Raw genomic sequence first — 27,097 nt, forward strand, 5'->3', positions numbered from 1 at the left:
AAGGTGGTCATAGACATATTCTCTTATATAGTGACCTTTGCCTTACTACTGAGGTGGTTAAAGTAAAGCACAATGTTTTAAGACTGATAGTTTATCTATGTAGTATCAAGTAAAACAATTTTATGACATCTGAGTCTAAGCATTGTTTACTCAAAAACACCTGGTTGATTTATTTCTTCTTTTTATTCAAAAGTTTTTATTGTGTACATGCAGGAATAAGTGGTAAATGTAAATTTAAATTTTGTCATTTTACAAGTTTTGAAATTGATAGATATCTTTTAAAAACAGCTTTCAGATTGAAATACTCAATTAAAACCATAATTGGTGGTTGCTGATACATTATATGCCATTCTAATTACACATTTTCTCCTACTTATATCAAGATCTTTAATTTGGTTCCAAGTTTATCTTGGTTATCGATTAAGATTCTTTTTCTGAACCACAGAAGTTGAATATAAAACTGTCAGAAGACATTTACATTTAGATGTAATTTATATAATTAATTGTAACTGAGACTGTAGTTGTTAGAAATCAGTTAAAAGCAAAATAACCCACTAATCATTTTATTTATTTTTTTAAAAAATCATCATATTATGCTTGATTTTATTCTAGGTAAGGATTTGATTTAAAAATGCCTTTTGACTGAGTAGTTTCTACTCACTAGAAATGAGCTGGGATTTTTTTTTCCTCCTTGAACTATTTAGTTCACTTATCCAGGACATATATTATGAAGATAGCATTTAAGAGTACCTTTTATTAGTGATGCTTCCTTATTTGCTAATGAGCATGAAAAGTAAGAATTGGAAGTAGATAATATTACTGTTATTATTGCTTAACAGACATGTAATTTACTTACACCAGCAAAGGGGTTTCTTGTTTTCTACAGAATGTGTTAAAGTATTTTTCTCTTTTCTGAATGAACATATTCTCCTAATTATCCTGATTTTCCAATACATTTTTGCCTTTGTAAAGGAAATGTAACTGCAGCGTTATATCTTCAGTTGAATTTTCTTATCTGCTTAACAATTGAAGTTGCTTTTACAAATATATTTTCTATTAAAATTCTGAACAGCAAATAATTCACAGAGAAAGTAGTTGTCTGTACCATCCTTACGCCTCCTTTATGTAACACTAGGTCTCTAAGGAAAGTTCCTCTGGGCAGTGGTAGGAACTCAGCTAATGCTTATAGAGCACTTAATATGTGCTAGGCACAGTTGTAAGCACCTAATACGCATTAATTTATTTAATCCTCATAACAACCCTAACAGGAAGTTACTATTATCATGCTCTCCATTTTACAGATGAGGAAACTTAGGGATAGAAAGTTTAAGTGACTTATGGACAGTTACACAACAAGTTGTGGTGGAGCTTGGTGAACCAAGGCAGTCTGGCTCCGTAAGTTTACTTTTATCCATGACACTATACAATATAATAAACGGGAAGCATATCCATGGTTCCATGGGATTGGGAAGAGGGTGACTGCAAAGGGGCATGAAGGAATTAGTTGTTTGGTATCATGGAAATATCCTGTACCTTAATCGGGACGGTAGTGGCAACATGACTGTATTCATTTAACAAAACTCATCCAACTGTACATGTAAAATGGATACATCTTACTATATGTAAATTATACACTAATAACATTAATTTATAAAAAAGCATCAAGACTCACTTTATGGTCCATGGTAAATTTGGGCAACTTTTGAGTGCAGTGTTCTCTGTATGACCAAATTGACAGTGAGAACAGTGCACGCAAAAATTACCTAATACACATCCCTTTGAGATGCAATAGAATATTTAGCACAGTTTGTTATATGGTGGATCGTAAGGTGAGTCTGTCACCATAGATAAGCTTCAGATCTTCTCTATCCCTACTGATTTTGTCAGCCTGCTCTATCACAACGACGAGAGCTATATTAAATTGATTGTGATTTGTGTTTCTCCTTTTCACTGTCACTTTTGTGTATATATTTTCCATCCTTTTTTATTAGGTATATGTAGATTGTTAGCACTGTTACATTTGCTGCTGGATTGATCTCTTTATCATTAGGAATCATCTCTATTGATTTCTAGTCATGCTTTTTTTACTAAAGTCTTTTAAAATTTATATTAGCATAGCTACACCATCTTTCTTTTGGTTACTATTTGCATACACATCTTTTTCTGGCCTTTTGCATTCAACCGTTCTGTTTCCTATATTTTATTAGAACATGTGCTTGTATTGTTCTTGATTTTGTTTTTGTTTTTCATAATCTGGGAATATTTCATTAATTTTTATTTAATTAGTGTATATTTGAGTTTATATTTACCATCTTTGTATTTTTTAAATTAGTTCTCCCAATTTTATGTTCTTGTTTCCTTTCCTTTATCTTCCTCTTTTCAGATTAATCAAATTTTTTCTAATATTCCTTCTTCACCTCTGGTAATTTGTTAATTATATATTGTTTTTCTATCTTTTTACTATTTACTTTGAGATTACAAGATGTATACCTTGCTTATATAGTCAACTTATAAAATATAACTTTACCATTCCCCAATAATGCTTGGAATTTAGACCATTTAAATTCCATTTACCCTTTTTGTGTTATTCGTGTTATTTTGTGTTATTGCCATAATTTCAATTCTGCATATATAATTAAACCTAAAAGAAATTATTATTATTTTGCTCAGTCAATATTAAGTTATACTTACTACATAGTTATCATTTCAATTGTTCTTTATTTCTCACTGAATATGGGGTCATCTTATTTATTTATTTATTTTTAAATTTATTTATTTATTTACTTTTGGCTGCATTGGGTCTTCGTTGCTGCATGTGGGCTTTCTCTAGTTTTGGTGCATGGGCTTCTCATTGCGGTGGCTTCTCTTGTTGCGGAGCACGGGCTCTAGGCGTGCAGGCTTCAGTAGTTGTGGCACGTGGGCTCTAGAGCACAGGCCCAGTAGTTGTGGTGTGCGGGCTTAGTTGCTCTGCGGCATGTGGACTTTTCCTGGACCAGGGCTCGAACCTGTGTCCCCTGCATTGGCAGGCAGATTCTTAACCACTGCACCACCAGGGAAGTCCCAGGGATCATCTTATTTTTGCCAAAGAAATCTTTTTAGTGATTCTTTTAGTGCAGGTCTCTGGATTTTTTCCCCCACTTTATATAGAATTCTGATGGGTAGATATTGATTTGAGTACCTTCAAGGTGTTGTATCATTCTTTTATAGCTTTCATTCCTTCTGTTGAAAATCACTTGTTAGTCTTATTATTGCTCTTTTTAGTAATGTATTTCTCACATGCCCCCAACCCCCTACATCTCTGGGTGCTTTCAGATTTTCCCTTTGTTTTTGGCTTTTAGCAGTTTGATCATGATATGTGGAGACTTCACCTTCCTTGCTTTCATCCTGACGGTGTGCCAAGAGCTCCATGAATCTGCGACTTGATGACTTCCCTCAACCATTTTCTCTGTAATCATTGCTTTGCTTGATTCTCTCTCTCCTCTCCTTCTGTACTCTGATAATATGTTGGACATTTTAATTATTTTTCTTATATATATTTCTTTATTTTTAATCTTTTTTTATTCTTCTGTGTTTCAGTATGAAAATTTTTGATCTGTATTTCACTTCACCAGTTGACTATTGTTCTCTGTCTAATCCTTTAATCAAGTTTGTAATTTTAATTATTGCATTTTGCATTTCTGTAACTTCCATTTGACTTTTTTTAAGATTTAAATACCCTGGTGAAATTTTCCACTTTTTCATCTATTTTCTTCATCTTTCTTTCTATTTTCTTGAACATATTAGTCATGATACTTGAATGTCCTTATTTGATAATTTCAATATCTAGATAACCTCTGGATCTCTTTTCATTAACTACTTTTTCTCTTGGTGTGAGGTCAGATAGTCCTGGGTTTTGTTTTTGTTTTTTTTGGCATAGATAGTGTTTTTTGATTCAGTGTCTGATGTCCTATATGAAAAATGTAGAGGCTTGCTTATATCATCTTCCTCAAAGAGCAGAAAGAGTGGATTCCCTTCAGAATCCAATCAGAAATTAAATTCAAGGCTGGATTGCAGTTTTTCTAAGGTTCCATCTGGGTCTCTCTGAACCCTGTTCCCAAGGTGTATCTCCCAAGGAATTCTAATCTAATTGAAAGCCCAGGATCTACACTTGGGCCCCTTTCTTCCGGGGTGTCCAAAACTCAAGTCCCTGTCTCCTAAGTACTATGACACTGCCAAAAACTCTCTTTGTTTTTCGAAGACGTTCTGCTTGGCTTCTTAGATCCCTTTCCCCATGTAGCTGCAGAAATCAATCAGTGTCATGAGGGGAAACCAGCAGAGTGTGGATGTTGTTCTTTTCCCCTCCTTTCTCACTGGGCTCGCAGCTCAGGTCTCTAATTTATGTCTCTCCAGCCTTGTGGGATGGTCAAAAGTTCTGTTTGTTTTTCTACCTCTTAGCAGGGACATCTGTTTGGCCTTTTCCTGGATTCCCCAGCCTCTTGTTCCATGCTCTGAATGGCCAAGGGCACCAAGGGAAAAAACACTGCAAAATGTCCACTTGACTTCCTGAGCCATTTCTCTCTCCCCAGGATCTTATACTTTCATGCCCTGGTTGCCTTTAGCAGCAATCTGATACCCAGACTTATTCTTTGGTTCAGCTTTTCTCTTTATGTTTAACATATGCTTTGTCTAATTCCAGATGCTTCATCATGCCCCATCATGAATCTTCATGTCCCAGATAAAACAACATCAAAACCACAAACAATTCAGCACATTCAAGAGGCAATATATGGGAACAGTAATAGTAGGAGATTTATAAATCATATGACACGACAGGCAAAATAATAAATAAATAAATAAAACAAACAAGGATATAGTGAATCTCAATAACAACATTAATTAAATAGAACTAATAGTTGACTGTTTAACTCTGTGGCCTGATAACAGAGAATGTTCCTTCCCTTCAAGTCTCTATGGGTTGTTTCCCAAAATTGTCTAGATGAGTGCAAGGAGAATCTCAATAAATCCTAAAAAGTAGAACTATTATAGACAATATTCTCTGACTATAATGCAATAAAAATAGAAATTTATAACAAAATTTTAAATAAGAAAATAATTTGAAGTTCTAATTTCTTTCTTAATTCTAGTATTAACTCTAGCATTGAAGAGAAAATCTAGGCCAAAATTTCATAGCTGGAAAGTAAAAACAAGCTTTTAGATCCAGAAAAACCTATGCTACGTGACAAAAACTGTGGTTAGAGAAATGATTATAGCCATAAATCTTTAGGTTACTCTGAAAGAAGAAATTAAATTAATATTATTAGGTATTCAGATGAATATTTTTTAAATTATGGCAAAATTTATTTTTAAAGTAGGAAGGAATAAAAATAGCATAAATTAATAAAAGAGAATACATTAGAAACAATAAATAAATTCTAAAATTGATGAGAAATAATAACAATAAAATAGATAAACTATTTGCCTAGCTCTCAAAGAAAATTGGAGAAATCACAAAGACACAAATTTAGAAATGACAAGGACAGAACCAATGATAAAGTAAATTATAAGAATGGCAAATACTTTACTGAAAAAAATATATATTCTTATACTCCTCAATTTCTCTTACATACCGTTTACAATTCATCAGTGAATCTACCTGTTAAACCTAAATACATCTCAAGTCTGATCACATCTCACCACCTTCCCTGGTACCTCTTCTTTTCAGCCACCACCATCTCACCTCTACCATTTCCCTCTGCAGCCTAGCTTTAGCCTCCTACTTTCCAATCATTTCCCACAAAACAGCCAGAGGTATCTTTTTAAAATAATAGTTCAGTTATGCCATTTTCCCTCACACATCTCAACCTTGGCTTCCCATGTCTCCCAGAATAAAATGCAAAACCCCTGAGATACTATGTGGTCCTTCTTGCTACTGCTCCCACCTACAATCAGCCAACTGGTCTCCACTGAGCACATCCCTTACTCAGTTCCTTTCTACTTGCTGTTCCTGCTTCTCTCCTCTCCCCAGTTATTGAAATGGCTCACTTCCTTCTTTATTCAGGCCAAAGTTTAGTAACTACCCAATTTAAATAATAACTGCTCTTGGCCACTGTCATTCTCTATTCCCTTGCCCTAATTTATTTTTCTTCTAAGTATTTATGATCACTTGACATATTGCATATTTAATTTTTAACCTGCGGTTTTTTTTTTTTACTAGAATGAGCTCCAGGAGAATAAGAATTTGTCTGTTTTGATCATTGCTCTTTCCCTAGTGTTTAGATTAATGCCTAGCACATATTAGTACTTGATAACTATTTATTGAATAAATTAATGAATGATATGATATAATTTACATCTGGAAGGCCTTCAGAAAATCCACTGAAAAACTTTTGCAAATAGTAAGAGAATTTGGCAAGGTTTCAAAGTTCATATAGTAATAACAAAAAAGACAAAATATCTAGAAATAAGTTTAACTATTATTATGCAGGACTCTAATGATGGACATAGAGAAAGATTTGAAAGAGCAGTGAAAAATACCTTACTCGAATAAAAAGAATCAATATAGTGAAGAGGTCAATTTTCCTTGAAATTAATCCACAAGTATAAGATGATACTAATTAAAATATGTGTATTTGGGGGATAAATTGACAAGGGATTTTTTTGGTAAATTTTTACTGAAAAATGATCAGTTGAGAATAATTAGGAATATTCTGGACAGATTACAAGTCATATGAACATTCATATTTTATGCCTTTATTTATGTTTGAGGTCATTTTCTTTAGTATTTAAAGCCATTCTCACTCCCCCTTCTGACCTGCTTGGGAAGCCAAAGGAAAAAAGGGCCACACATATCATAGGAGAGAATTCCAAGAAAGAAAGAACAGTCTATAGATTCTCAGGCCATAAGGAGTTTAAGTAAAATAAATTCAGAAGAATATGCATCGGAGCTAGTGATTAGGAGGATGGTGCAAGTTCAGTGTGCTGTGGGGAACAGTATTCTGGGGCCTGTGGGGTAAAGAAGTAGAGACTGAAGGTAGGTTACACCTTCAAGGAGCTTGATCAAAAGGGGAAGGAGAGAGAGGAATTAGAATACAGACGGATTTGGGATAAGTAATGGAAGTTTTTTGTTTTTTTTTTTAGGTAGGATATACCTGATATGTTTAAAAGCTGTAAGAAAAGATTTGGTTTTGGCTAACTCTATATGTAGATAAATAGGGGCCAACCAGGCCATGAGGTGGGTGCAAGAGTTAGGAAGCACCAGCTGGAGGAGGGCTGAGCAGGGCGGGCCTCTGGGCTGCAGAACAAAGAAAAAAGTCCTCTGAGAGGGGAGAGAAAATCAAAGGCAGGCAGATTTTCAACTTTAATGAATCTAAAGGGAGACTCCTGATTCAAGGCAATAGGATAAAAACAGTGTAAATAAAGCTGTCCTGAAAGGCATTAAAATGGACCATAGGAATTAGATCCTGGAGAAATTGCCTGTGTGTTGGGAACATAGCCACCATGCTTCTTATAGAGCTCCTATTGCCCTGCAGAGAAGGAACAATTAAGGGTGCCAACCTGGCTGGGTAAATAAAGATGTTGAAGATATTGAAGAAAGAGATTGCCACAGATAGAATAAGGTCCCCGAGGACATGAGGTGGTTTGGCATCCTGACCACAGGTTGAGTAATTAACTTCATTAACACCATGCAAACCATCCATGGGATTCTGAGCCAAGGAGATTAGGCTTAAAGGCTTTTTTTAAGTGCATAGATACAAGAGCTCTAGGGGGAAATTCAGCTTGCTTTAAGAGTCTGAGGGGAAAAAATATATATATGCATTAAAAAGTTTGCATACTGTGTTTTTAAAAATCCCCAATTTTCTTAACCATTTCGAAAAGTATGGTCAAATAGACTTCATATAATATTTGTGTTTAAATGACCTTTTAGTAGTTTTTAAATGGTTATTACTCTTTCCAACTGAAAGTATATTTTCTAACGTGGCCTTCTCTGTACCAGTCCTCCAAAGTGCTCTTCTTAATTTCCATTTAATGAAAATCTCTACATTTATGGGTTTGTATTTTCTTTGGATTTAAATTAATCCTTCAAGGAAAGTGTTAACTTTCTGAGGCTACTGGAACTTTGCTTTTTGGAACTGTTATGTTTACTGTTAGGGAGTAACTTTGGCACCAGGGAGAACTTGGCTCAATAGATATTTTCAACAAAATTACTGATATAATAAATTTTAATCAGGATATTTGGAATAAAAATCTAGAGTTAAAAATGATCTAATATTTAAAGGCAGAATAATTAAATTTGTGATTTATATTTTGTTTTTTAGTGTTTCTCTGAGAGGTCCTTGTGCTTCATTGAACTTATTTAGAGTCACTGGTTCCATGAAATCCAGTATTATTTAAAATAAAAATCTAGTATACTGATGAAACTATCTGGGTTGATTAGTTAAATATCTGGATTCAGAAAGAAAATAAACTGAATAGGGAGAGCAAAAACAACAAACAAACAAAAAACCAAAATTCACACTATGGATTATTTCCTTCCCTTTTCTTTTCCTTCATTTTGGATAAAACACTTGACAAAAGGCAGGAACTTTTTCTTAGAAACAGTGTCATTTGCAATGGATTCTTAGTTATTAGATGCTCATTTACCTGAATTATTACTGTTTTGCAAATAGTAATTTACGAAGCAAAGTTAATCATCTAAACTTTGAAATTAGCTCTCCAAAATCATAAAGGTTTATTCAAAATTTTTATTGGGACCTTCTATGTGTCTCCCATTTTTGCCAATGCCATTCTACTTTTTGTCTCTCTAGAACTGTGTAACAGGTTTTCCTTACTTTGTAAACTTTGACATACATGTATAAAGAAAATATGTTGTATACTTATTTCATACTATTTCAAAAAATATTTTTATTATTTTGCCTTAAAGTTTCAATTAAGGATTTGGAAAGAGATAAATGGTTAATGATTTGGATTTTGAACCAGTGCTGCATTTTAGAAAAATATGACCTCTTGCTATCTGTTAATCACACTGATAACTTGGAAATGAGTAGAAAATTCATATTTTTATTCATTCACATAACAAATGATATCTGATTTATGGTTCATGCTAGTCAACATTCCACGGTCTTGCACTGATTCCCACATATAGTATATCAATGTCTGACATAATCAAAGCCTTACAGTAAAAATCAAAGAATCTATTTATAAGTATATTTTAGAAAATCAGCAAGCTATAAGATCTATTTGATTGAAGCAGATTACAAACGCTAGTTATTGTACCATCGAATTAATCAACGTATCAAAAAATTAAAGATTAAGAACTGCTTGGCCTAATTCTCTGTTTCTAGCCAGAATGGAACTAAGAGTATGTTTTCATGAATGTGTAGCACACAGTAACTCTCTCCGTCTTCCGTATCCTCTTTTCTGTTTGTCCCTGAGCAGAAAATTACCCGGTAGGCACTAGTGGTCTATGTAGCTGTTTTGGGAAGGATTTATGCCTGTTGACTTCAAAGGGGTTGGAAGTATAACCTTCCTCTGAGGAGAGAAAAGTCAGATATGTGAAAGGAATGAATTCTCTCTGGATGGATTTATTGACTCAGTCAACAAATGAAACTTACATATTTGGTATTTACCATGTATGCAACTCTCTGCAGTGTGGCAGTGCATATAAGGTTTATAAGCTAAATTGCGTTCCATGTACTTGTGATTTATTTGGACAAATGAATGTGAGGATTATAACGGATATATTTCCTATTCTGCCTCCGCTTTCATTTGTCTGCTTTAGACCTGGGATCCAATCCCACTGTGGCCAGCTAGGCATTGTTCAAAGGAAGGCTCTCACTGAATAGCTGTAAGACAGGAAAAAACTGGGAAAATAAGTAATAGGGCAGAAGCAGCTGCCTACCCCACCACCATATAAGCTAAGATTGCTAAACTGTGGAGGGGAATAGAGAGCTAGAGAATCAGAGAGGTCTTAGAACTAACATTGAAAAGGGAAAATATTACAGCATTTCTTATTCAGTTTAGGAATGTAAGGCTGAGAATAGAGAGATCGAATGCCTCTCCATATGGAATGTTAGGAAGTAGTAGCCTCACAGATGTGTCCTTGCCAAATAAATGCCAGTAGGTAGTGAAGAGGGCTGTTTGGAGATTATCAATGACAGAAAGGACAAAGGGTAGCTGGGAGAAGTTGGGCACTTCTGCTGGTCTCACCTGGGCTTACACAGAGCAGTCCTCTGGTGGCTTGATTGAGGCAGTGGTTCTAAGGTGACCTCACTCACATGCCTGCAGTCTGGGTGTTCCCTCTTGCCTATGATCATCGACCTAGAAAATCTCTCGTCTTTCAGTAGTTGGTGCCCAGCCTCCTTAAACAGCAGGGGTATTTTCCGAGACTGTGAAAGAAAAGCTAGAAATCTTCTTGAGAATTAGGAACTCTTAAAATAGGCTCTGGAACTCATGCAAAACCACTTTTGTCACATTCTGTTGGTCAAAGCAAGTAGAAGGTGAGCCTAGCTTCAGGGAGTGGTGAAATAGATTCCACTACTTAATGGGTGAGCTGCAAAATATTTGTGGTCATATTTAATCTGTTACAATCCATCCCGTGGCTACAATTACGTAATTCCATATGCAAAATCTGCTTATCTCTTGCACAAAAGTCTCATGTCTTGGAGTGTTTAGACCATGCAATACATTGGCCACAAGTCACCTGTGTCTACTGAACAATTGAAATGTTGCTGGTCCTAATTGACATGTGCTGTTATTTAAAATATACACAGGATTACAAAGATTTAGTAAAAAGAATGTGAAGTATCTCTTTAATACTTTTTTTATATTGATTAAATGTTTTTCTTTTAGCTTTATGGAGATACGATTGATCTATAACACTGTGTAAGTTTAAGGTATACACCGTGATGATTTCATATCTGTACATATTGCAAAATAATTATTGCAGTAAGGTTAGTTAACACTTCCATCACCCTACACAGTTATTATGTGTGTGTGTGTGTGTATGTGTGTGTGTGTGTGTGTGTGTGTGTGTGTGTGGTGAGATTTTTAAGATCTACTCTCTTAGCAACTTTCAAGTATATAATACAGTAGTGTTAACTATAGTCACCATGCTGTACATTACATGACCAGAACTTATTCATCTTATAAATGAAAGTCTGTACCTTTTGATCACCATCACTCATCTTCTTATCCTTCCACCCCCAGCCCCTGGCAACCACCAATCTGCTCTTTGTTTCTAAACATTTGGCCTTTTTTTTTTTTTTTTTTTTTGATTCCACAAATAGGTGAAATTATAAAGTATTTGTCTTTCTCTGACTTATCTCATTTAGCATAATTGTCTCAAGCTTCACGCATGGTGTCAGAAATGGAAGGATTTGCTTCTTTTATTCTGAATAATATTCCATTGTATTTTTTTCTTTATCCATTCATCTGCTGAAGGACACTTAGATTGTTTCCATGTCTTGGCTATTGTAAATAATGCTGCAATGAATGTGGGAGTACAGATATCTCTTTGAGATAGTAATTTCATTTCCTTCAGATATTTACCCAGAAGTAGAATTGTTGGCTCATATGTTAGTTCTTTTTCAGTCTGTTGATGATTTCTTTTGCCTTGCAGAAGCTTTGTAGTTTGATGTTGTTCCACTTGTTTATTTTTTGCTTTTGTTGCAAAAATTACTGCCAAAACCAATGTCAAGGAGATTTTTCCCTATGCTTTCTTCCAGGAGTTTTATACTTTCAGGTATTACATATTTAAGTCTTTAACCAATTTTGAGTTAATTTTTGTAAGAGGTGTAAGATAGGGGTCCAGTTTCATTTCTGTGCATGTAAATATTCAGTTCCCCAACACCATTTATTGAAGAAACTGTCTTTTCTCCATTGACTATTCTTGGCTCTCTTGTCAAATATTAGTTGACCATGTATTTATGAGTTTACTTCTAAGCCCTTTATTCCATTGCTCTATTTGTCTATCCCAGTATAATACTGTTTTGATGACTCTAGTTTGTAATATAGTTTATCAGGCTGTGTGATGCCTCCAGCTTTGGTCTTCTTTCTCAGTATTGCTTTAGCTATTTGGACTCTTATGTGGCTCCAAATGAATTTCAGGGTTGCTTTTCTCTTTCTTTAAAAAATACTTTTGGAATCTTGATAGGAATTGTGTTGAATCTATAGACCATTTTGGATACTATGAACATTTTAACAATAATAATTCTTCCAACACATGAACATGGGATTTTTTCCATTTATTTGTGTCTTGTTCACTTTCTTTCATTGATGTCATGTAGTTTTCAGTGTAGAGATCACTGAAAACTGTAGAGAAATTTGTTTCTTGGTTAAATTTATTCCTAAGTATTTTATTGCTTTTGTGCTACTGTAAATGGGATCATTTTCTTTTTTTCCTTTTCAGATAATTCATTGTTAGTATATAGAAATGTTACCGATTTTTGTATGTTAATTATGTGTCCTGCAACTTCACTGAATTTGTTGATTAGATCTGTGCATATGTGTGTGTGTGTGTGTGTGTAGTCTTTGGGATATTTTTACACATAAAATTATTATACAAATAGAGACAATTTTACTTTTTCCTTTCCAATTCTGATACGTTTTATTTTTTTATGTTGCCTGGTTGCTGGGCTGGGACTTCCAGTACTATGTTGAATAGGAGTGGTGAGAGTTGGCACCCTTGTCTTGGTCCTGATCTTAGAGGAAAAGCTTTCAATCTTTTACTGTTGAGTATGATCTTAGCAGTGGGTTTGTCATTCATGACCTTTATTATGTTGATGTACTTTCCTTCCATACCTAATTTAAGACTTTTTAGCATGAACAGATGTTGAATTTTGTCAAATGCTTTTTCTGTGTATATTGAGATGATCATATTATTGTCTTCTTTCATTCTATATATAGTACATTTATTGATTTATAAATGTTGAGCCATCCTTGCCTCGCAGGGATAAATCTCACTTGATCATGGTGAATGATCCATTTAATGTGCTCCTGAATTTGGTTTGCTGGTATTTTATGGAGAAAAATTTTTATCCATATTCACCAAGGGTATTGGCCTATAGTTTTCTTTTCTTATAGTGTCTATTACTGTCTTTGGTGTCAGGGTAATGCTGGCCTTATAAAATGAGTGTGGGAATAGTCCCTTCTCTTCGGCTTTTTAGAAGAGTTTGAGAATTGGTATTAATTCTTCTTTAAATGTTTGGTAAAACTCATCAGTGAGGCCTTCTGGTCCTGGGGTTTTCTTTGTTGAGAGGTTTTTGATTTGTGATTCAATCTCCTTACTAGTAATTAGTTTGTTCAGGTTTTCTATTTCTTCCTGATTCAGTCTTGGTAGGTTTTATATCTTTAAAGGTTTTTCTATTTCTTCTAGGTTGTCCAGTTTGTTAATGTATAGTTGTTCATAGTATCCTGTTATGATCCTTTGTATTTCTGTGGTATCAGTTGTAATGTCTCCTGTTTCATTTATGATTTTGTTGTTTCTGAGTCCTCTCTCTTTTTTCTTTGGATAGTGTAGCTAAAAGTTTGTCAATTTTATCTTTTCAAAGAACAAACTCTCATGTTTGTTTTCTTTTCTATTATTTTTCTCTTCTCTGTTTCATTTATTTCTGCTCTAATCTTTATTATTTCTTTTTTTTGAATTTTATTTATTGTTTTTTATACAGCAGGTTCTTATTAGTTATCTATTTTATACATATTAGTGTATACATGTCAATCCCAATCTCCCAGTTCATCCCACCACCACCACCACTCCTGCCGCTTTCACTGCTTGGTGTCCATATGTTTGTTCTCTACATCTGTGTCTCTATTTCTGCCCTGCAAACTGGTTCATCTGTACCATTTTTTCTAGGTTCCACATATATGCATTAATATATGATATTTGTTTTTCTCTTTCTGACTTACTTCACTCTGTATGACAGCCTCTAGATCCATCCACATCTCTACAAATGACCCAATTTCGTTCCTTTTTATGGCCGAGTAATCTTCCATTGTATATATGTTTATTATTTCTTTCCTTCTGCTAACTTTGGGCTCAGTTTGTTTTTCTTTTTCTAGTTTCTTAAGGCATAGAGTCAAGTTGTTTATTTAAATCTTTCTTGTTTCTTAATGTAGCTGTTTATTGCTATAAACTTTCCTCTTAGAACTGCTTTTGCTGCATCTCATAAGATGTGGTGTGCTGTGTTTCCATTTGTTGGTCTCAAGATACTTTTAAATTTCCTCTTTAATTTCTTCTTTGATCTATTGGTTGTTTAGGAGATTGTTAATTTCCATGTGTTCATGAGTTTTCCAGTTTTCCTCCTGTTATTGATTTCTAGTTTCACACCATTGTGGTCAGAGAAGATACTTGATATTTCTTTTTTTGTTGTTTTGTTTTTGTTTCTGTTTTTTTGATATGATTTCAGTCTTCTTGAATATACTAAAAATTGTTTTCTGGACTAACGTATGGTTTCTCCTAGAAAATGTTCCATGTATGCTTGAGAGGAATGTGTATCCTGCTCTTGTCAGATATATTGTTCTGTATATGTTTGTTAGGTTTGTTTGGTCTATAGTGTCGTTCAAATCTGCTGTTTTGTTATTGATTCTCTGCCTGGATGAGAATTAAAGTGACCAATTATTATTGTATTAATGTTTATTTCTTCTTTTAGCTCTGTTAGTTTTTGCTTATATATTAGTGCTCTGATATTGGGTACATAAATATTTAGAATTATTATATCTTCTTGATGAATTGACACTTTTTTATTATATAATATTCCTTTTTACCATTTTTAGTTTAAAGTCTATTTTGTCTGATACAAGTATAGCTACCCGTAATTTATTTTGGTTACCATTTGCTTGAAACATCTTCTTTCACTCCTTCATTCTCAGTCTATGTGTGTCTTTCAGGCTAAAGTGAACATCTTGTAGTTACCATATTGTAAAATCTTGCTTTTGATTCATTCAACCATTCTATGCCATTGATTAAATAGTTTAATCCTTTTATGTTTAAAGGAATTATTGATAGGTAAGGACTCACTATTGGTATTTTGTTAATTGTTTTCTGGTTGTTTTGTGGATCCATTGTTCTTGTTTCTTAGCCTGCTATCTTTTGGGGGGGTATTTTGATGCCTTCTGGTATTAGTATGTTTTGACTTCTTTATCATGTTCTTTTGTATAATAATTATTACAGGTTTTTCCCTTGTAGTTACTATAAGGCTTACATAAAATATCTGAAAATTATAACGCTCTATTTTAAACTGATAACAACTTAACTTTGATAGTATTCCTAAACTTTACACTTTTACTTCTTCCCCTCAAATTTTAGGTTGTTAATGTTACAGTTTACATGTTTTTTATATTGTACATTCAATAACAGATTATTGTAGTTATGGTTATTTTTTACTACATTTGTTTTTTACCTTCTAAACTAGATTTGTAAGTGAATTGTGCACTACTATTACCATATTACAGAATCTAATTTTGACTATATATTTACCATTACTAGTGAGTTTCATGCTACCTTCTTATGTTTTTATGGTGGGAATTAGCATCCTTTTACTTCCACTCAAAGAATTCCCTTTAGCATTTCTTGTATGACAGATCTAGTGGTGATGAACTCCCTCAGCTTTTGTTTGCTTGGGAAAGATTTTATCTCCCTTCAGTTCTGAAGAACAGCTTTTGCCAGGTATAGAATTCTTTTTTAACAATTTTTTCTTTCAATATTTTGAATATGTCATCCCATTTTCTCCTGGCCTGAAGAGTTTCTGTTGAGAAATTTACCATTAATTAATCTTATGGAGGTTATCTTGTATATAACATCTCTCTTTACTCTTGCTGCCTTCAAAATTCTTTCTTTATCTTTGACTTTTGACAATTTAATTATAATGTGTCTTTGTGTAACCCTGTTTAGGTTTAACCTTTTTGCACCTCATGGATTTGGATGTACATTTTTCTCCCCACGTTTGGGAACTTTTCAGCCATTATTGCTTTAAATATACTTTCTGTCTCTTTTTCTTTCTCTACTGTCTTTGGAATTCCCATAATGTGTATATGTATGTTTTTTTTTTTTTTTCTCCTGTGACTGGATAATTTCAAATGTCCTATCATCTGGACCACTCATTCTTTCTTCTGCATGGTTGAGTCTTTTGAACTCTCTATTGGATTCTTCAGCTCAGTCATTGTTCTTTTGAGCTCTAGGATTTCTGTTTGGTTTTTTTGTTTGTTTTGTTTTTGGTTTTTTTGATGGTTTCTTTTTCTTTGTTGAACTTCTTGTTTTGTTCATGCATTGTGTTCCTAATTTTGTTTAGTTGTCTGTCTGTTCTTGTAGTTCACTAAACTTCTTTGGGTCCTCCCAAAGAAGGGAGGACCCAAAGAAGTTTATTCTGAATTGACAGTTCATAGATCTCCATTTCTTTAGGGTCAGTTATTGGAACTTTATTAGTTCTCTTTGTTGGTGTCATGCTTACCTGATTTTTTTGTGATCCTTGATTCCTTGCATTGGTATCTGTACATTTGAGTAAGTGGTTTCCTCTTCCAGACTTTACAAGTTTGATTTGGCAGAGACAGTTCTTCGCCAGTCAGCTCAGCTTTAATTTCTAGATGTATCTACTGGTAATGTCCTTTGGCAGGTGGAGCTCATTATCAGCGTCTGTTTTGAGACAAGCTCACAGTCTGAGCTCTTAGGTGATGGGGTAGCTCCTGGCTGAGAACAGTTGGATAGGACTACTGGCTTGCTTCCCTGCCTAAGTGAGGCTGTAGGATGGGCTCTGAAGTTGTCTAGGCTCTCTGGTCAGGCTTTCTAGACAACTGGCATGGGTACTATCCAGAAGTAGGCAAGGCTATGAATTAGCTTCCCTGCACTTGTGCTTGCCAGGACAGGCCCCATGACCTGCCTGGCTCATTGTTTGGGGACCTAAATCAGGCAAACCTATACACTGAATTCCCTGGTCAGACAGGGCCACTGGTTTTGCTCTGCAGATGGAGAAAGCCACAGGCTATGCTCTCTGTTCAAGTGTCACTATAAGCATGGTTAGATGGGTTATGCAGCTTCCTGTGTGCTTTGGTTAGATTCCCTGGTCTGAGAGGCTGAAGGCTGTATTCAGCAATGGGTGGGGCTACAAATTAGTTTCCTGGGCAGAGCAGGAAAACCAGCTCCAAGGCCAGGAAGGCTCTTTGTTTGTGGTCTTGACTCAAGCCAATCTGCAACCCAAGTTCTCTGGCCAAACAGGGCCACTGGCTTTGCTCTGCAGACAATTATCTCTGCCTGTCTGGACTCTCTGCTCAAGCATTGCTGGGCTACACAGCCTCTAGGCTTTCTGGCCACACTTTCTGGTCAGATGAGGCCAGTAGTGGGTGGGGCTATGAATTCGCTCTCCTGCCTGGGCAGAGCAGGGGAACCCTCAAGCCAAGGAAAGCTCTTTATCTTTTGTCTGTTGGTTTTCACTCATGATATTGCCTTTACTTGTGTACCTGATTTTATCCAACTTTGTGATAATAGTATTGATATATTAAAAATTGTCTGGAAAAAGTTTTGATGACTTTCATATGATATCATCCTTCACAGAGGATTTTCGTTGGCTTTCTCAGGACGCATAAGGGTCCTACAGGTTCAGAAATACTTAAAGTCAAGAGTTAAGCTTCCTGGGCCCAACAGATGATAGGTTGCATGTTCAAGAGAGGGTTGGGTTTGCTTATTCCAGCTTACTTTATGGGTATCACCCTTTGGAGTGGGTACATTATCAATGTTCCCTCTTCTAGCAAGTTCCTGATTTTGACTTTTATTTCTGCAGTCCCACAAGGCCATCAAAAGCACTGCTCAGGCTGTCAACTACTCCTACAGGAATGGACAATATTCTTAGGATAAGTGTGTTTTGAGTACCTGAGCTTATATCTCTGTCTCTGATTTCTTGTCTTCTTCCAGATCTTGGGCCAGCAAATCCTGGGGTATCTTTAAGCTCATTGATGTCTCTGAGAAGAATTTTGTCTATAGCCCTATGTTTATCATTGATCCTCAGGTTTACATGTGGCATCATGTTACTACTTTTTTCTTCATCTTCAAGTTAAGAATTACATTTATAACTCTAAACATATGATAAAATTCAGAGTGTTAAGGAAATATGTCCACAATGACATCAGCATACAAGTTCACAAAATTATTTTAATTAGACAGCTTCACAAATATCTTAATCATGCACATCTTTCTTCCATTTGAATTATAAGATTTCCTCCCAGGAATTGTTTAAAATGTCAAACATCATCTAGAATTTATGCAAAAAAACTTGAGATACTGAAATATGCAGATTCTTTAGGAAAACAATGAGTAAAAATTTGTAGTAAACTATAATATAGTACAATGAGTATCTAAATTTAGAATTTGGGGTATTAGTAGCTCTTCATGAAAGTTTCTAGATCATTGGATGGTACTGTTTTATATACTTGAATTAAATTTCTTTCCCTTTTTGAATTAAACCTATCTCTTTCATTCAAAAAGAGCTTAAATATTTCATCCTATATTTTAAAATCTTTAGTTTAAATTCCATTGCAGTAGCTACAGATCAAGTAAATGGAATTTTAGGAGGAATGTTCACTGTATACTTCTAATGGGCAAAATACTGCAATGCTAGCTGGACAAGGCAGAAAATCAGGAAGCTACTTACCATAATAAGAAGTGAGGATCAAAATAGGAGATTGGACTTGCCACTACTTCTGAATATCATATGTGGTGAACCCCAGAGGCTCTGTCTCTTTTAGCGATGCTTTAGCACAAGATTGTCTTACATGGAAGTATATTGTAAATGTTACATGATTCCCAATATAGCATCAAGCTGCAGTCCTGGAAGAGCTTCTATTTATATCTTAGAAACAGCTTATAACAGGAAATGGTATGCCCTGCTGACCAGCCTTCTCATAACCTTCGTGAGACTACCTTCTCTGCAGTGGCACAGGGATACCTAGGGCTTACATGTTAAAACAAAACATATAACAGAATGATTATGAAATATAATTAAGACATAAAAGGGGGAAGGTGGGATTACTACCAACTATCATAGATCCCCAAACTCAGAGATTTGAACTGAGACACCACATTCATTTAAAACAAAACTTACTCTGCAGGAGGATCTTGAGAGCATTCAGCCTCGTGTTTCTCTTGCTTGGTCTTGGTCAGTTCCTTTAAATTTTGCCCGACTGTTGGTTCTCTTAAATAAAGCTGAAGTCAGCTGCTGAGGTATAAAGATATGTTTGTTCCAAATAAGTCATGTCTTGACTTAACTACAGTAAGAAAAATGTGCGCTATTGTGACACATTGTTGGCTGTATCAGATTTAAATAGAATAGAAGCTATCAGTCAAAATCTGTTGGTTCCTAAAACTATAATTTTACAAGAAATGTAATCAGAACTCATTTAAGATAAGCGTTTGCACCAATATTTGCTTCCAACTCTTTTTCCCTACACTGATCTATTTTTCCTTCTTTTAGAATGAATGGTTTAAGAATCACAAGTCTCTATGATTTGAGATGATTTGAATAGGGTGTGAAGGAATATCTAAAAGCTTGGAATTTTTGTTTCATCAAAAATATTTGAATTGAAACTTTAAAAATATGTCAAAAGATAAGAATGAAAAACAGAATGGAAATATCCCTGTAGGTTTTTACATGTAAGTCATCATGATTAAAAACTAAGCAAGAGAAAAGATAAACCAGTGAAATAAAGAGTTAAATTCCGAGCCCAGTTTTCATCAAATGTGTAGATGCTAGAAGTTTATAGGGAAGAATGTGTACCTTTTATGAAAAACAGTTGGGAAGAGAGGGTTAAGCAAAAGAAACCGTTTGGGTGAATGTAAATTGGTACAGCCACCATGGACAACAGGGTGGAGGGTCCTCAAAAAGCCAAAAATACAGTTGCCATATGATCCAGCAATCCCACTCCTGGACATATATCCAGACAAAACTATAATTCAAAAAGATGCGAGCACTCTTATGTTCATAGCAGCACTATATACAATAGCCAAGACATGGAAGCAACCTAAATGTCCATTGACAGATGAATGGATAAAGAAGATGTGGTATATACACACACACACACACACACACACACACACACACACACACACACACACACACAATGGAATATTACTCAACCATTAAAAAGAATGAAAAAATGTCATTTTCAGCAACATGGATGGTCCAAGAGTTTATTATACTAAGTGAAGTAAGTCAGAAAGAGAAAGACAAATACCATATGATATCATTTATATGTGAAATCTAAAGTATGACACAAATGAATTTATCTAAGGAACAGAAACAGACTCACAGATATATAGAAGAGACATATGGTTGCCAAGGGGAGTGGGGGTGGGGGAGGGATGGATTTGGAATTTGGGATTAGCAGATGCAAACTATTATATATAGAATGGATAAGCAACAAGATCCTACTGTATAGCACAGGGAACTATATTCAATACCCTGTAATAAACCATAATGGAAAGGCATACAAAAAAGAATATGTATGCATAACTGAATCACTTTGCTGTACAGCAGAAATTAACACAACGTTGTAGATCAACTACTCTTCAATAAAGTAAATTTTAAAAAAAGAGAAACCACTTGGGAGGAACGGTTTTGTAATGTATACACCAATGAAATTTCAGCATGTGGAAAGTTCATAGTTATTCTTAATAGTCATATGAAAATGAAAGATCGGTGCTCAGGTCCGGGTAAACTCTGTTAGGTGTAGAGAGCTGGTCAGTATGACATCTTTATTTTTCTGCTTCCCTGTTCCTCTTCTGCCTATGCTTTAACGTATCAACTCTAAACCTTCTTAAGAAACTTATGAGGCAGAAGCTATTTCAGAGATAAGGAAACTAAAGCACATGAGGGATAAAGTTCTTTGCCCAAGATCAAATGACTATAATTGGTAGCCTAACTCCAGAGCCTATTTCTTCACCACTTACAGCAGACTCCTGGCTACATACCACGCTCAGCCTCGGTGACTGCTAGACCATGCAGGGGCTCTTGCTGCGTCTTTTGTAATTGCTCCATATTGCTTAAGGTTCAGAGAACCTTTTGGCCTTAGTGAACAAAACTCATTTGCCTTTGTGTTTTCTGACTTTTGCAAATAATTAAAGACTCCCCTCATATTCCATTTTAAGGAAAAGGCATTTTATAGACAACTATAAAAAATCTCATATATTGCTATGTTTGATACATTCTGTCATTTAATCCTTGAAGGAACATGAAGTTAGTATTATCATTTCTATGATAATAAATTTCAGTGCAGACCGGGGATTTAAACCCAGTTCTTTCAGATTTCAAAGCAAGTATTCTCTTGCAAATTATTACAAAGAAAACTTAAGTTTATATTCGTTATAAAGGATGAGATAATTACAATATTGAATACCTCTGGGGGGTAGCTATCCACGTAAGGCTGTGTCTAGAGGTGGAGTCTCACTGGGCAGTTTGTATAAATTCCCCTGCTGGCAGGCAGATGAACCACTCATTTAGAGATGGAAGAACTATCGTGCAATTCCTGTAGAAATACTATGCTTATATTTTCCTTTCTCCTAAGAAACGAACAAAAGGATAAACCAATCTATGGTTAAACTCGGTTGATAATATCTTCTGCACTCTGGTTTAGATGGCATTTCTGATATCACAACTCTCTCAGTGAAGACATACTCATAGGAGACACTAGCAAGGGTCTTAATAATGCTCAGAAATGTACAATCCTACACATACACACACATGCGCGCGTGCGCGCGTGCACACACACACACACACACACACACAGGGAAGCACTAAGGTAGAAAGAAATGAAAAACTCAGATGGCTTTCAGAGGAAGAGTGTTTAAAAACAAAGGAGAGTCACTGCACTTGGCTTCCAAAGAATACAGTTTCTTATAAAGCTGTTGGACAAAAATGGGGAATGACTGACTGATGAGAAAAATGGTATGAATTGTATCAGGTGGATTTGGTGGCAGCAGCTCAACTCTTGTGCAGATGGAGCAAAAATGGGAGTAAAAATAGAGTTGCTGGAGCCCTGAAGGCAAAATTGATTATGAGGCAAAACCGCTAGCTTTCTCATAGAATATTTCTTGCCAAGATCATAGTTAGAGACTTTCTGGATAGGCATCTGCTTAACTCTATCAACAAATTCCTAGCATTACATCAGATCACAGGCCAAGTGTGATAAAGGTGTGCTCTTGCCTTTTATCAGATAATGAGATGCAAATGCTATCAGGAGACCTTAGAACTAACCACATTCTGTCATTTCAAAATATATACTGTCCTCAGAAGAAAAGGACTGTAGCAGTTGCTAAGCAAGGCTATCTACCTTGGAAGGTTCTCCCAGGCTCCTAGGTCTGGCATATGGTAGACGTTTTAATGTGTGTGAAAATGTTGTTGTTGAAGTGTTTCATAATGGTATTATTAGCTGTAAACTAATTTTTCTCTATACATCCTGTTAACAATAATCCATGAAATCAAAACCAGCAAGAAGGTCTAATTTTAACCTATTCAGTGACAGCTTGATTATATACATATGTATGTATATAATCATACACACACATATATACATGTGTGTGTGTGTGTGTGTGTATATATATATATATATATATATATATATATATATATATAGTTTCAATGGAAAATATTTTCAACTCAAGAGGCTATAAATAAATAAGATAGTCTGGGAACTGCTATTTTGCAGTAATTGTTCTGGGCTTACTCAGAAATGATTAAGAAACTGCAATCCCACTCCTGGACATATATCCAGAGAAAAACATAATTCGAAAAGATACATGTACCCCAATGTTCATTGCAGCACTATTTACAATAGCCAAGACATGGAAACAACCTGAATTTCCATCGACAGATGAGTGGATAAAGAAGATGTGGTATATATATACACAGTGGAATATTAATCAGCCATATAAAGAATGAAATAATGCCATTTGCAGCAACATGGATAGACCTAGAGATTATCATACTAAGTGAAGTAAGCCAGACAAAGACAAATATCATAGGATGTCGCTTATATGTGGAATCTAAAAAAATGATAAAAGTGAACTTATATAGAAAGCAGAAATAGAGCCACAGACATAGAAAACAAATTTATGGTTAAGGAAGGGGAAAGGGGGGGAAGGGATAAATTAGGAGTTTCGGATTAACATATATACACTACTATATATAAAATAAGATAACCAACAAGGACCTACTAGGTAGCACAGGGAACTATACTCAATATTTTGTAATAACCTATAAGGGAAAAGAATCTGAAAAAATTGTTATATATGTATGTATAACTGAATCACTTTGCTGTACACCTGAAGCTAACACAACATTGTAAATCACTATACTTCAAAGCAAAAAAAAAAAAAAAAAAAAAAAAGATCTTTCAGGAAATTACATTCTAATGGGAGAAATGAAAACAAGTAACTTGGACACAAGTTCTAAGGGAGCACAGAGGAAATGCTTTCAATCCAAGTTGGGTTTCAGGGAAGGAAAAGACATCTGAACATGTCTTGAAGAATGCTAGGCTGACAATGATGGGGAAAAGGGTATTCAAGGTGCATGGGAGAGATGAGAAAATGCACAAAGTTTGAAAGAGCCTGGTGTGTACAGGGAACCTTATGTAGTTTACAACCTTATGCAATTGTAAATGGGATTTGTTTTCTTCATTTCCCTTTCTGATAGTTCATTATTATGATGACAGTGTATAGAAACACAACTGGTTGCTGTATATTAATTTTGTATCCTGCAATTTTACTGAATTCATTTAGTAGTTCTAATAGGTTTATGGTGGAGTTTTTGGGGTTTCTCTCTATAGTATCATGTCACCTTCAAATAGTGATAGTTTTATTTCTTCTTTTCAAATTTGGATTCATTTTATTTCTTCTTCCTGCCTGATTGCTCTGGCTAGGATTTACAATACTATGTGGAATAAAAGTGATTATAGTGGGCATCCTTGTCTTTTTCCTGATCTTAGAGGAAAAGCTTTCAGCTTTTCACTGCTGAGTATGATGTTAGCTGTGGCTTTGTCATATATGGCTTTAACTATGTTGAGGTCCATTCACTCTATACCCACTTTTTTGAGAGTTTTTATCATAAGTGGATATTGATTTTAGTCAAATGCTTTTTCTGTGTTTATTGAGCTGATCATATGATTTTTATCTTTTGTTAATGTGGGATAACACTTTGATTGACTTACACACATGTTGAATCCTCCTTGCATCACTGTAATAAATCCCACTCGAACAGGTTTGTGATCCTTTTAATGTATTTTTGAATTTGATTTTCTAATATTTTTAAAAATATTTTTGCGTCTATGTTGATCAGGGATATTGGCCTGTAATTTTCTTTTTTTGGTTGTGTCTTTGTCTGGTTTTGGTATCAGGATAATGCTGGCCTCGTAAAATTAGTTTGGAAGATTTCCTTCTTCAATTTTCTGGAATTGAGAATAATAGGTATTAACTCTTCTTTAAATGTTTGGTAGAATTCAAATGTGAAGCTGTTTGGTCCTTGAGATTTGTTTGTTGGGAATTGTTTAATTATTGTTTAATGATTCAATTTTATTAGTAGTAATAAGTATATTCAGATTTTCTATTTGTTTATGATTCAGTCTTGGAAGGTTGTGTGTTTCTAGGAATTTATCCATGTCTTCTAGGTTGTCCAATTTGTTGGTGTATATTGTTTGTAGTAGTCTCTTATGAGTCTCTGTGTTTCTGTGGTGTCAGTTGAACACTTTGAACTTTATCATTTCTTTTCTTCTACTACCTTTGGATTTTGTTTATTCTTCTTATTCTAGTTCCTTTAGGTATAAAGTTAGGTTGTTTATTTGAGATTTTTCCAGGGGTAGGCTTGTATCACTATGAATTTCCCTCTTAGAACCACTTTTGCTGTGTCCCACAGATTTTGGAATGGTGTATTTCCATATTCATTTGTCTTAAGGTTTTTGTTCATTTCCTGTTTGATTTCTTCATTGATCAATTGGTTATTTAATAGAGGTTAATCCACCTCTTTGTGTTTTTTCCAGTTTTCTTCTTGTAATTGATTTCTAGCTTCATACCACTGTTGTCATGAAAGCTGCTTGATATGATTTCAATCTTCTTAAATTATTGAAACTTGTTTTGTGACCTAACATGTGATCTACCCTGGAGAATGTTCCATGTGCACTTGTAAAAAATGTATATTTGGCAGATTTGGGATGGGATATTTTGTATACATCTATTAAGTTCATCTGATCTAACGTTCATTTAAGGTCAATTTTCCCTTGTTGAATTTCTTTCTGGATGATCTATCCATTGATGTAAGTGTAGTGTTAAGGTCCCCTACTATTGTTTTATTGTCAATTTTCCCTTTATGTCTGTTAATATTTGCTTACATATTTAGGTAGTTTTTTGTTGGGCACATAAATATTTACAAATGTTATATCCTCTTGTTGGATTGACATTAGGAAATGCCCTTCTTTGTCTTTCGTTACATTGTGTTTTAAAGTTCATTTTATCTGATATAAGTATTACTAACCCAGCTTGCTTTTCACGTACATTGCATGGGATATCTTTTTCCATCTCTTCACTTTCAGCTTGTATGTGTCTTTAGATCTGAAGTGAGTCTCCTATACATAGCCTATAAGAGGGTCTTGTTTTTTTTTAATTCATTCAGCCTCTCTATGCCTTTTGATTGGAGAATTTAGTCCAATTCCATTTGAAGTAATTATTGATAGGTATGTGCTTATCACCATTTTGTTAATTGTTTTTTGGTTGTTTTTGTAATTCTTCTCTGTTCCTTTCTTCTTCTCTTGTTTTATTCCCTTACAGTTTGATGTTTTCCTTTAGCATTATGTTTGGATTCCTTTCTCTTAATTTTTTGTCTCTATTATGTTTTTGGTTTGTGGTTACCATGAGGTTCATATTTAATAATCTCTATATAAAGCAGTCTATTTTAAGTTGATAGTTGCTTATGTTCAAATGCATTCTAAAAGCACTCTATCTTTACTCTCCCCCATATTTTATGTTTTTATGTCATATTTTACACCTTTTCATTTTGTGTATTCTTTAACCACTCATAGTTATAGCTGATTTTACTACTTTTGTCTTTTAACGTTTATAATAGTTTTATAGTTAGTTGATTCAATACCTTTACTATATATTTGCCTTTATCAGTGAGATTTTTTCTTTTATATTTTCTTATTTCTAGTTATGGCCTTTTGTTTCTACTTAAAGAAGTCTCTTTAACGCTTCTTGTAATACTGGTTTAGTGGTGATGAATTCCTTTTGTTTTTTGCTTTTCTGGGAAACTCTTTTATCTTTCCTTCAATTCTGAATGATAACCTTGCTGGATAGAGTATTCTTGGTTGTAAGTTTTTTCCTTTCAGCACTTTGAATATGTCATGCCACTCCTGCTGACCTGCAAAGTTTCTGCTGAAAAATCTGGTTATAGGCTTATGGAGGTTCCCTTATACATAATTAGTTGTTTTTCTCTTGCTGCTTTTAAATTTCTCTGTCTTTAACTTTTGACATTTTAATTATAATGTATATTACTGTGGATCTCTTTGGGTTCATCTTGTTTGAGACTTTCTGTGCTTTTTGACTGGGATGTCTGTCCCCTTTCTCAGGTTAGGTAAGTTTTCAGACATTATTTCTTCAAATAATTTTTCTGCCCCTTTCTTCCTTCCTCCTTTCTTCCTCTTTTTCTCCCTTCCTTCCTTCCTTCATTCCTTCCTTCTTTCCTTCTTTCTCTCTCTCTCCCTCCCTCCCTCCCTCTCTTTTCCTGTCTTTCTTTCTTCTCCTTCTGAGATCCCTATAATGTGAATGTTAATATGCTTGATGTTGTCCTACTGGTCTCTTATTTAAACTATCCTAATTTTTTTCAATTCTATTTTTTTTCTTTTGTGATTGTGTGATTTCCACTAATCTGCCTTCTAGATTGGTGATTCATTCTTATGTATCATCTAATCTGCTTTTAATTCCCTTTAGTGTATTTTTCATTTCAGTTATTATATTCTTCAGCTCTGATTGGTTCTTTCTTATATTTTCTGATTTTTTGTTGAAGTTCATAGTGTGTTCACTCATGCTTCTTCTGAATTTGATGAACATTGTTATGACCATTACTTTTAATTCTTTATCAGGTAGATTACTTATCTCCAT

The 27,097-nt window shown here is 34.6% G+C and overlaps 1 long non-coding RNA gene across 1 annotated transcript in view; it reads right to left on the reverse strand.

Annotated features, from left to right (window-relative positions):
* Positions 1 to 26,680, reverse strand: part of LOC309609914 — a 42,212-nt gene extending 15,532 nt beyond the window's left edge. Inside the window, exon 1 of the long non-coding RNA XR_014233649.1 lies at positions 10,186 to 26,680. This is a non-coding gene — a long non-coding RNA (uncharacterized lncRNA). The remainder of the gene's footprint in view (positions 1 to 10,185) is intronic.
* Between the last annotated feature and the right edge of the window lie 417 nt (positions 26,681 to 27,097).

The sequence above is a fragment of the Balaenoptera borealis genome (assembly GCF_965194805.1).
Source record: "Balaenoptera borealis genome assembly, chromosome: 13".
Classification (NCBI taxonomy): domain Eukaryota; kingdom Metazoa; phylum Chordata; class Mammalia; order Artiodactyla; family Balaenopteridae; genus Balaenoptera; species Balaenoptera borealis.